We start from the raw sequence: 12,864 nt of genomic DNA on the forward strand, positions 1-12,864 counted from the left end.
TGTCTGAGAAGCTAACCCCTAGTTGACAGCTAGAACACATAATGCTTTGTTGAACAGCAAACATTTGAGTTCAGAAATTCCATTACTTCCCTAAACAACATCAGAATTTCTAGTTCTTTATATTTGAATGAAAAAGGTCATACAGGTTGTTGCATGGTAGTTCAAACACTAACATAGTGCCTGGAAATAAAAGTGTTGAGTTTTTGCATCTTGTCTTTTTGTCCTATACACTCAAAACAACTTAAAAATCAAGTTAATAGTGGAAACTGGATATCCTTTGTCCTGTTCTCAGATACCATGGTGAATCTCTACCAAAGTAAACAGCAAGAACTTGGTTATTATTTATTTATTATTATTCAAATAGTCAAGTATAAATCAAGCAACTGTTTATACAGAGGAGTCAGAACAGAAAATACCAGAATCTGTACTAAAATCAAATTTCATATTAAATTTGAAGTAAATTTTCTCAGATTTTAAGGATACTTTTAAGAAATAAACCCCAAGATAATGATAGAAAGGTTCAAAGACAGGTATTGCATAATTACCTAATGTTTCCCACACTAAATTGGATATTATACAGAAAGACAGGGAACTGGTAGTGTGGCCTAGTGGGTTAAGCTGCTGCTAGGCATCCCATATGGGCACTGGTTTGAGTACTGGCTGTTCCACTTCTGACCTAGCTCCCTGCTAATGAGGCTGGGAAAGCAGCAGAAGAAAAATCAAGTGCTTGGGTCCCTGCCACTGTTGTGGGAGACCCAGATGGAGTTCTAGGCTCTTGGCTTCAGCCTTGCCCAGCCCTAGCTGTTGCAGCTATTTGGGGACTGAAATAGCAGATGGAATCTCTCTCTCTCTCTCTGTGCCCCTACCCATCACTCTCCTGGTCAAATAAATAAATAGATATTTTTTCTTTAAAAAAGATTTTTATTTATTTGAAAGGCAGAGTTACAGAGAGGCAGAGGCAGAGGCAGAGAGAGAGAGAGAGAGAGAGAGGTCTTTCATCTGCTGGTTCACTTCCCAAATGGCTGCAATGGTTGGAGCTGGGCTGATCCAAAGCCAGGAGTCAAGAGCTTCTTTTGTGTCTCCCCCATGGGTGCAGGGGCCCAAGGACTTGGCCCATCTTCCACTGCTTTCCCAGACCACAGCAGAAAGCTGGATCAGACTGATCTTCTGTATATAAAGAGAATAGAAAATGAATCTTGATGTGAATGGAAGGGGAGAGGGAGTGGATAAGAGGAGGGTTGCGGGTGGGAGGGACGTTATGGGGGGGAAGCCATTGTAATCCATATTCTGTACTTTGGAAATTTATATTCATTAAATAAAAGTTAAAAAAAAAAGAAGTGGAGCAGCTGAGATGTGAACTGGTGCCCACAAGGGATGTGGGCACTGGAGGCAGTGTCTTTACCAGCTACCCTACAGTGCTGGCCCCTGTAAATTAAAATCTTAAAACAACAACAACAACAAAAAGACAGGAATATCAAACCAGAATTGGTCTAGTAGTTATATAGTAATTAAACAATAGAAAAAAACATACACAAGGTTAATAGACAAGAAAAATCTCACTCTTTATAAAGTGTAAATCGAATAGATACGTAATAAATATCTGTTGAAAAATCTGGTCAATCATGTATTATCTATTTACAAATGAAGGCCATTACCCTGAAAGAATGGATATATTTTTGCCCAGTCTCCTGATTATTTCTGTGGGAAACATTCCAGCCGTAATACTCTGCACAAACATGTGCCTTCAGGAGCCCTCTCTGCCTTCTGAATGGCTCCAGCCAGAATAACCCTGGCTTTTATTTCAAGTTTGAGAATCATTGCATCAGACAGTGAGTTTGCTTGCATAGTCAATGAGACTTCTCTGCTCTGTATTCTTGGTGCCTGATCCAGAATGGGCACTCAATCAATGGTTGCTATAGGAAAGAATTATTTTTAATTTTTTCTTTGGATTTCCTTTCAGTGTCTGGCAATAGTACAAAATGACACAACTGTGAACTCAGCAAAGGAATGAATATCAGCCTACTAATGGGCTATTTCAATGTTAGCCCCCATTTTTCTTTGAAACAATTTTCATATTTTATTTAGTGTTTCTTAGCAGGCTAATAGAAATTGGTGAGCCCACTGGCTCCAGGTCAGTGTTTAAATAAGGACTACAGCTGATATTTAGTCAACGTCTAAGAATAATGCTAAGAAATGATCTAGAAGGCAAATGGGAAATGGGCATGAAAAGAGAAGCATTTGAAAACATTGAACAAATTCCCTTTAACAGGCTAACAGGTGAAATCACACCATAGGAACAACGGGACTAGGAAACTGGAAGACTTTCTTCATAAGCTGAACTTTTCTCCAGATTGTCTTTCTTTTTATGGCCGTATTGTCACCTCTTAAAGGGCTACTCCTTCCCTCGTCAAAGTCTACTTACGTTGGTGACTTTTGTATACTTGTACAATTTTCTTAACAGCCTAGAACAACCTTCCCACATGAGTTAATTTGCCCTGGTATCCATCAAAAACCACATTTCCATAGCTGAGAATATCTAAAGCTGAACCAGTAATGATCTAATGTATAATGTGGAAACATCATAAAGAGTTGTTTTCTTCCCCCTCTTGTGGGTTTACATCAAGATTTAAATTTTTCACAATTTTTTTCTTCTCTTCCATTGTTGCCTATTCTTCTTTGGGAGAAGAGAAATCTATGAAAAAATACTAAGTATCTAGTAAATGTCTGGTTTTCTTTCCTGTGGCTCCACAAACAGAGGGTGGTCCTTCGCGATACAACCTAGAAGTACACTGAGTGCAATATGCTTTTCCGATATTATTTTGGCTGTGGACTCTGCATATGTTATTCATTATTTTTCTTATTTGCTATGTAGTAACTCTTACTGCCCTGTGAACATTAGATCAGAGCACCGGAAATTTTTACCATTTAAATGAAGGAGCATATAGGTGGTCCATCTTATATGAGCCTTGTTTTGCACCCTTTTAATGGGATTAGCTACATGAACTGCCTTTCTAAATGGAATATAGATAAAGATTATATGTACATGGATACATACAGACAAAAATAATACTTTAAGAGACTTGTTATGGGTAGCCAAAAGGAGTACAATAATTTCTTCTACTGGACTGTGTTTTAGGGTTAACAACCTAAAAAATTCTCATACAGATGCTTAAAATTATACCAATAATAATATATTATCTCAAAGATTTACAGGGTGAACTTAAAAGTTACTTTAATGTTGCCTTTAGAAGGCAAATCTAGAAACATGGGGGAACCCAGTATTTCTTAATTATCCTGCGTGTTTTATATAGTAACCAAGCTGAGGTATTTGCTAAGCTTGAGGTCTGCTCGTGGTGTATTTAGAGGTCAGGATTATTAGTGGGGGATCTGCTGTACTTTCTTTTGCAATAAACTTCCTAAGATTTCTCCTGTGAATATCAATTTATTCCCTATGGAGCCATATTCTGCTGACTAATAAAACAATAACAAAAAGAGAAAAATCGAACTTATGAGATCTTACTTGATTCTTAACTAAAATTTGTTAGGTTCATTTGAAAAGTTTTAAATTGAGAAGGAATTAAACGACAACTGAAAAAAATCTGTATTACATGTACCAAAAATACATAAATATTAAAACTCTTCTAGAAATTCATCAGGAATTTACTACCAGAATGAAAACAGCAGCTTACATAAGAAATCCTAAAAAACGATCCTTAACTTATGGTACACAATGAAACATTCAACCACTTCTAGGTTAAGAGAATTGTGCTATTCAAATGACTGATGAGTGAGCGCTCTCCTCGCCTCCAAAACCAACATTTGTTGATACCCTGTGCAGTCACAGGCATCAAAGAGACCTTACAATATAGGGTCTCAGTCTGCAGAAATACTGGTCTAACACAGGCAGCTTTTCCACTGGACAGAAAAGGAAAATAATTCTAAGACACATTTTCTTTCTGCAGTGTAGTTTAGATACAAAATTTCTGTTTTGTGGAATTTATAGATAATTTATAGTTATAGGTAAACTACTACTGCCTCTAATTTCAATGGTTCAGATAATATTTTAAGCAGAGATTGTTTATAATGGTAGTATGTATTTAAATATGAATTATGTCTATGTGTGCACAGATACTCCCAACTACTAACTAGCCAATATACCTTACAAAAGGCACTAGAAAAACCCTGTTCATATTAGAAGTTATGATAGTGTGCACACTAGAGAACTTATATCTACATTGCTGGTGCTCATTTTCTTTTAAAAAATTCTCTAGCTATATTGAAACTAGCACAATACCCAACATAGGAGCAGGTATAAAAATAGTAGTGGAACTGAATAAATGACACTTTTATAGGAAAGAAAAAAATCATCTCATTGTCCCATGATACTAACATTACAATTCTTACTCATTTCTGACTGTTCACTTTTAGGCAGCAAATTTGTTTGATCTGCTCTGTCCCTAGAATAAAAGAGGAGTTCTGTAAAGGATATTAGATTTTCTAGACTTTCTCCCCTGGATAGTAAAGACAGGCAAAAAATTGCTGGGTGCAGAAGGAAACATCCACTTCTTCCATGGAAAGTGTGTATATTCGGCATGTACTAGAGCCGGATGACTTACCTGCACGTCATGATTATTTTCACCGTTAAGCTAGCTCTAAGCAACAGATGTTAAAAGCTCTTGAGAACAAAGAGCAAAAAAAAAGTGGAACAATGCCTAAAAATATTAATTTGGATTGCTTAAAAGATGTTTCATATAGTGGAGGACCTGACTTAGGGTAAGGGTAATGAAAATGGAAAGAAAGGACACAGTGGAGGGTGCAAGGGTCTGAAGAAAGGCAGTTTCAAAGACAGCTCGGAGGTTGTCAACTTGGGAGCTGGAGGCTGTGGTCCAACTATAAACAGGAGGAGTATCTCGGCAGTTCTAGACACTCAGACGCAGAGAGCAGTGGGACAGCCTCGTGGAACCGCTTACGTATCCTGACTGAAAAGCCAGAATTGAGCCTGGAGAAGCACGTGGAGCTAAGGATGTGCAATTAGGTGCCATTCATTCATCAAGTAACGGATTCAGTACTTACTAATCCTTTAGTATGTGATGAGATTTCTATGGAAGAATATAAGGAGGAGAAATTAGATCTCAGGACCCTCCTTTTCCCCCTAAGCATTATCCTAAAAATATTTTAATTATATGTATTAAGGGGTACAGTGTGATAACTCAATGGATGTATTCAATGGACAGTGATCGTTTGTTTTGTCAGCATTTCTAACTTAGACATTAAAAAAATTTGATTAACAATTGCACATATCCAAGGGATACAGTGTGATATTTCAACAAAAGTATACAATGTGTACCAATAAAATCAAAGCTACCAATATATGCTTCTCCCTGTCATCACTCTATGTCTTCGAATACTACTGATGACTTTTTATTGAGCTGCTGTTCCAGGAGTTCACTAGCAAGAGGCTCTATGACAGCAGTCTCTCTGCAGAGTGCTGCTCTAAGGAGACAGGAGTGGTACAGAGACATTGCTCCTTCATGGAACGAAGCCCAGCTTCCCCTCTCTGCCCGGGACTGGTGTGCTCCCCACTGGGAAGTGCCTGTTGTCAAGAAGGCCTACAACACTTTCCTCCCATCTCTGACCTTTCATGCTTTGCTCTCAGAGTGGTAAGACCTACGCTCCACCTCTTCCCATTCCTAGTATCCGACTGGAGTCCACAGCCTGGGGCTCTCTTCCCTAGACTCTTGACTCAGGGTACATACGGAAAGACTGGAAGCAAATCAGCTCACCCTTCCTTCCCTCCCTGCTCCATGATTTCCTATTTAAAAAAGTTCTTTCCTATGTGGATTGGTTTCTCCAACAAACCTCCTCTGATGTTAGGGGGCTGGTGTGGTGGGGCAGTAGGTTAAGCCATGTTTGGGATGCCCACATTCTATATCAGTGCTGGTTCAAATCCTGGCTGCTCTGCTTCTGATCCAGCTTCCTGCTAATTGTGCCTGGGAAGACAGAGGAAGATGGCCCAAGTGGTTGGGCCCCTGCTACCCATGTGAGAGATTTTGATGGAGTTCCTGGCTCCTAGATTCAGCCTGGCTCAGCTGTGGCTGTTGTGGCCATTTGGGGAGTGAACCAATGGATGGAAAATCTTTCTCTCTTCTCTCTCTCAAAAATACCCAGTAGAAGATGGAACAGCTGGTAGCACAAGCTATTTTTTTTTTTTAAGATTTCTTTATTTATTTGAATGGGAGGGACAGGGAGAGAGAGAGATATCAATCTTCTGTCTGCTGGTTCACTCCCCTAATGGCTACAATAGTCATGGCTAGGCTAGGTTGAAGGTAGGAGCTTAGAGCTCCATGCTGGTTTCCCTTGTGGGAGGCAGGGGCCCAAGTACTTGTGCTATTCTCTGCTGCCTTCCCAGTATGTTAGCAGGGAGCTGGATTGGAAGAGCAGCAGCCAGGACTTCAACCATTGCTCTAATATGGGATGTCAGTATTGCAGGCGGCAGCTTAGCTCATGGTGCCACAATGCCAGCCCCCAGCACAAGCTGTTGATAGAAACTGACACACAATCCTGAAGAGGCTTGGAGTTAGCAAAGGAAGCCAGTAAACTTTTGGGTCACAAATATCAACACAATCTGTGAGAAACCTGAGGGGGAGACAGGAAGTGGTGACTACCTGTCAGAAGCTAAGTGGCAGGGACCACGAATAGATGGGGAAAGCTTCCTGGCTGGAGCTTTCCCTCTCCCTGGCACCTTGTGTGGGGCCAGGAAGACCAGTGTGATGGGGGTGAGAAAGGACTGGATGGTACTAAGGAACTCTCCTCTCACCACAACTATGAAGTTTGGCTTGGGCTTAGAACTCACGAAAACTCCAAGTCCCCAAATAACACCGTTATAAAACACACAAAACACTTTAATTACAAGAGTACACCCTAGCACTCTAAAGCTAAGAGTACTGGAAAAATTTCTACTTTATGTCTTAGAACAGGAAAGCCTGAACTTTCTGGTCAACCTATGGACAAAGAGCCAGCCAGTAACACGGGTATGCTGGCTGACCCTTAAATGCTACCTAAGCCAAGGAATTTCTCCAGACTATGTTGAAAATGTGGATTCATTTGCTTAAATTCAGTCCTGCCTCCAGGTAGGACCAAGCTTTCATCCTTCCCCTAAAAGACGCTAATCCCTACTAGGGCCAATGGAGAAAAATGGTTTCATGGATAAAACTTTTAAGACAAATGAGGAACAGGAGTACAAAAAAGATACAATGGCTCACAAGAAAGTAGAACTAGTAGAACTATACATATTGAGATTGAAAAAAAGCATGGTAAAGAACCTTGGACACCTACAGGAGAACACTAGAAGCCAATTATGATGGATGGGGAACCAGATGAAAATAGTCTTAAAATATGACTTCGAGGGGCCAGCATTGTGGCACAGCAGGCTAAGCTGCTGCCTGTGATGCCAGCATCCCATATGAGCACTGGTTTGAGTCCTGGTTGCTCCTCTTCCAATCCAGTTCCATGCTAATACACCTGGGAAAGCAGCTGATGATGGCCTAAGTGCTTGAGCCCCTGCTACCCATGTAGGGAGACCCAGATGGAATTCCTAGCTTCTGGGTTTGGCCTGGCCCAGCCCTGACCATTGTGACCATTTGGGAAATGAACCAGTAGGTGGAGGATCTCTCTCTGTCTCTTCCTCTCTAACAATGCCTTTCAAATAATAGGAGACCAGGATAAGTACCTGGCTCCTGCCATCAGATCAGCACGGTGCGCCGGCTGCAGCGCGCCGGCCGTGGCAGCCATTGAAGGGTGAACCAATGGCAAAGGAAGACCTTTCTCTCTGTCTCTCTCTCTCACTGTCCTCTCTGCCTGTCAAAAAAAAAAAAAAAAAGTTACAGAGAATTACGGGGCTGGCGATGTGGCTCAGTGGGTTAAAGCCCTGGCCTGACGCGCTGGCATCCCATATGGGCACCGGTTCTAGTCTCGGCTGCTCCTTTTCAATCCAGCTCTCTGCTGTGGCCTGGGATAGCAGTGGAGGATGGCCCAAGTCCTTGGGCCCCTGCACCCACATGGAAGACCAGGAAGAAACTCCTGGCTCCTGGCTTCGGAATGGCACAGCTCCAGCCATTGCGGCCATCTGGGGAGTGAACCAGTGGATGGAAGACCTCCCTCTCTTTCTCTACCTCTCACTGTACACTGTCTTTCAAATAAAAAGCATGATTGCTAAAATAAAGAATTCAATGGTGAATCAAGTAGTCAACAGAGCGCAAAACAGGAAATTAAAGGAAAGATAGTGAGAAAAATGAATAGAAATGGAAGACTGGAGGCGATCATACATATAATACAGAAGTCCAAGAAGAGAATAAATTGGGGAAAAATTGGTGTTTGGCTCAGTGATTGACTCTCCACTTGGATGCTCATATCCCATACTGGAATGCCTGGTTTGAGTATTAACTCCTTAGATTTGATCCAGCTTCCTGCTAATGTATATCCTGAAAGGCAGCAGGTTGATGGCTCATGGACAGTCCTGCCTGTTATGGGTATCTGGGGAGTGAGCTCAGAGGAAGGAAGATCTCTTTCTGTATCTCTCTCTGTCTTCCTTTCCAATAAAATGGAAAAAAAAGGAGGAAAAAAATAACCATTTTCTGGAAGAAGAACATTTATCTGTAGATTGAAAAAGCTCATACAGTGCCAAAAACATAGATAAGAAAAAAGACACTAGTGCCAGTGTTGTGACATAGCAGATTAAGCTGCTGCCCGTGACACCGGCATTCCAAAGGGTGCTTGCTGAGTCCCGTCTGCTTTGCTTCCAAACCAGCTCCTAGCTAATGTGCCAGGAAAGCAGTAGAAGATGGTCCAAGTACTTGCGCCCCTTGCACCCAGGTAGGAGACCTGGATGAAGCTCTTAACTGTTGCCTTAGGCCTGGCCCAGCCGTGGCATTGTAGCCGCTTGGGAAGTGAACCAATGGGTTTCAAATAAATAAATAAATAAACAAATAAATCTTTAAAAGACACTTATGGGGGCCAGTGCTGTAGCTTAGTGGGTAAAGCCACCGCCTGTAGTGCTGGCATCACATATGGGTGCCGATTTGTGTCCCGGCTGCTCTGCTTCCAATCCAGGTCTCTGCTATAACCTGGGAAAGCAGCAGAAGATGGCCCAAGTCCTTGGGCCCTTGCAGCCATGTGGGAGACTCAGAAGAAGCTCCTAGATCCTAGCTTCGGATCAGTCCAACTCCAGCCATTGTGGCCATCTGGGGACTGAAACAGCAGATGGAAGATATCTCTCTCTCTCTGCCTCTGCCTCTCTGTAACTCTGCATTTCAAACAAACAAACAAATCTTAAAAAAAAAAGATACACCAAAGCTATTGATTAAATTAATAAGAAAAATTCCTAAAAGCTTCTAGAGAGAAAAAGGAGATTAATTACAAAGAAACAAAATCAGACTGATACTAGATGCACACAAAAATTACTTTAGTATCTTTAGTTACTGGCTCTTTGTAAAAGGGCAGGGGAATGAAGATATATCAATACCAATAGACAATTAAAGTGAAAAATAGGCACATATATAGTTACCAAAAATTTAAAAATAGTCAATTATAGAATGTGGAACATTCAAACCAACAGAAGAAAATCTGATCTAGATAGTGGAAGTTGGTGGGGGGAGAATGAAAAAGAATACAAAAAGTACAATGAGAAGAAAACAAAATTAAAATGGAAGAAATGAGGCTGAATATGGCAATAACTATAATAACTATAAATGGGTTAAATTAATTGATTGAAAGAGATTCTAGAGGCCTGCGTTGTGGTTCAGTGGGTTAAGCCAAGGCTTACAATGCTGGTATCCCACATCAGAGGGCTGGTTTGAATCCTGGTTGCTCCATTTCTCATCCAGCTTCCTGCTTATGTGATTGGGGAGGCAGTGGAAGATGGCCCACATATTTGGGACCCTGCAACCCATGTGGGAAATCTGGATGGTGTTCCTGGCTCCTGGAGTTGGTCTGGCACAGACCATGCTGTTGCAGTCATTCAGGGAGTGAATCAGTAGATGGAAAGTCTCTCTCCCCACCCCCTTCTCTCCCTCTTTCTGTTGCTCTTTCATGTACATAAACAAACCTTAAAAATATTCTGAGACTGGATGAAAACAAAAATGTTTAAAAACAAACAAAAACTCTGAAAGATATAGCAAAAGGGTACTTAAAATATATATACTTTATAATAAGAGCTAACTCAATGCTTACTTGCGTCTGCTATGTTCTATGTCTTTTACTTGTTTTTAACACATTCTTAGAACAATCCCATGAGATAGGTTACTATCCTTGCTATTTCATAAGTGAGGAAACTGAGGCAGAGAGAACTTAAATAGCTTAGGGTAAAATAGCAGGAGTTGAAGCCAGGATTTAACCTCAAGCAGTGTGGTCCACATGCAGCATTCTTAACCACCAGCTAACACAGAAATCAAATTTAAGGGTTTAGAAATAAAGAGGTGGCACATATGAAAAAAAGGAAAGCTGGGTTAGCAATTTTGGTGTCAGCCAAAAAAGAATTTAGGATATAGAAAAGGCTATAATAACCAGAGAGAGAGCTCTTTTTAAATTTTTATTATTTTTAAATATGCAACCTGATATAACTTGATCATATTTCTTTAAAAATTATCTTATGATTATAAAATAATCTGACAGTATATCATTGTAAAAAGAAAGAATAAGAGAAGAAGGAAGGGGGCCGGTGCTGTGCTGTAGCGGGTAAGGCCGCCGCCTATGGTGCTGGCATCCCATGTGGGTGCTGGTTAAGAGTCCTGGCTGCTCCACTTCCCATCCAGCTCTCTGCTATGGCCTGGGAAGTCAGTGGAGGATGGTCCAAGTCCTTGAGCCCCTGCACCCATGTGGGAGAGCCAGAGAAGGCTCTTGGCTCCTGATTGGCGCAACTCTAGGCGCTGTAGCCATTTGGGGAGTGTATTAGTAGATGGAGAACCTCTCTCTCTCTCTCTGTGTCTCTCCTTCTCTGTGTGATTCTTTCAAATAAATAAATAAATCTTTAAAAAAGAAAAAGAAAAGGAGGAGGAGGGTGGGTGAGAATGAGAGTGGGAAGTATCACTATGCTCCTAAATCTGTATACATGAAATACATGAAACCTGTTCACTTTATATAAATAATACAGGAAGATAGTCAAAACACAATTATTTATTTATTTCTTTGAAAGGGAGAGGGAGGGAGGGAGGGAGGGGAAGAGAGGGGGAGAGAGGGGGAGAGAGGGAGGGAGGGAGGGAGGGAGGGAGGGAGATCTCCCACCTACTTGTTCATGCTCCAAGTGCCTACTATAGCTGGGGTTGGGGCCAGGCTGAAACAACAACCCAGGAATTGAATCTAGGTCTCCTACATGGATTGCAGGGACCCAACCACTTAAGCCATCACCTTCTCCTTACCAGGGTGTGCATCTGAAGGAAACTGGAATCAGGGATGGAGCCAGATCCTGAGCCCAGACACCTTGACATGGGTCATGTGTGTTCAAAGTTGCATATTACCTTTTGTGCAAAATGCCCATCTAGAGAGAAATGTTTTTATATATATGTTTATATGGTCCTCCTACCAGAAATACTTAATTAGGCCATATAAAAGAAAATTAGGGGGCCAGTACTGTGGTGTAGTAGGCTAATCTCTGTCTGTGGCACTGGCCTCCTATATGGGCACCAGTTCGTGTCCCAGCTGCTCCTCTTCTGATCCAGCACTCTGCTAATGGCTTGGGAAAGCAGTACAGGATGGCCCAAGTGCTTGGACCCCTGCACTGGCATGGGAGACCTGGAAGAAGATCTTGGCTCCTGGCTTCGGATTGGCTCAGCTCTGGGAGTTGCAGTTATTTGGGGAGTGAACCAGCAGATGGGAGAACTTTCTGTCTTTTCTTCTGATTTTAATTCTGACTCTCAAATAAATAAAATCTTAAAAAAATTCAGATACCATTTTTAAGAGTACAAATGGTATAATAACAGGTATTGTGATTTAATTCATTTATTACTCATAAATCTATGAGAATAACTGTTTTTATCTCTATCAAAGAGGAAGACACTAGGGCCTGGTGTTGTGGCACAGTGGATTAAGCCACTGCCTGCAACGCTGGCATCCCATATGTGCGCTGGTTCATGTCCTGGCTACTCTTCTTCCAATTTAGGTCCCTGATAATGCACCTGAGGAAGCAGCTGGCGATGGCCCACATGCTTGGGCCCCTGCATCCACATGGGAGATCCGGATGAAGCTCCTGGCTTCTTCCTTCAGCCTAGCCCAGTTCCTGCCATTGTGGCCATTTGGGGAGTGACCCAGCAGATGGAAAGTCTCTCTCTCTCTCTTTGTGTATCTCCCTTTCTCTGTAACTCTGCCTTTCAAATAAAAGAAACAGATCTGTTTTTAGAAAATGAAGGTATATAGCCAGAAAATTGAAGTGGTTTGTCACTCAGCTCCTAAGTGCTAGAGCCTAGATTCTGGTAGGATTGGCCCCTGGGCCTGAGGGCCACAGCTCCTGTGGCATTGCAAGCAGAGGGGGAAGCAGGGGCTTGTTTAAGAAGTGGCCACGGGAGAACTTGTTCACTGTGTAGCAAAGAATAACATAAGACCCCTCCTCCTTCACACTGCATCAAAATAAATTCCATACAGATAAAGACCTATTTGGAAAGCTGTAAAGTTAACAGAAGAAAATTGTGAGGGACATCCTCATTATCCAAAAAGCACAGAGCATAGGAATTGTTTTTAAGTGTATGAATGGAATTTGGCTATGTTGAAGACAAGGATTTCTGTGCAAGGGAAAACTCCCCAGGCCGTATTAATAAGGGAGACAGGCTAGAAAACATGTGTCTTATATAATAATAAACAAAGAATCAATATCCAGAG

General features: G+C 41.6%; 1 protein-coding gene across 3 annotated transcripts in view; it reads right to left on the bottom strand.

Moving 5' to 3' along the window:
• ATP8A1 (ATPase phospholipid transporting 8A1) overlaps window positions 1-12,864 on the bottom strand; it is a 262,162-nt gene that overhangs the window by 58,561 nt on the left and 190,737 nt on the right. The window lies entirely within an intron of this gene.

The sequence above is a fragment of the Oryctolagus cuniculus genome, chromosome 2 (assembly GCF_964237555.1).
Source record: "Oryctolagus cuniculus chromosome 2, mOryCun1.1, whole genome shotgun sequence".
NCBI lineage: Eukaryota > Metazoa > Chordata > Mammalia > Lagomorpha > Leporidae > Oryctolagus > Oryctolagus cuniculus.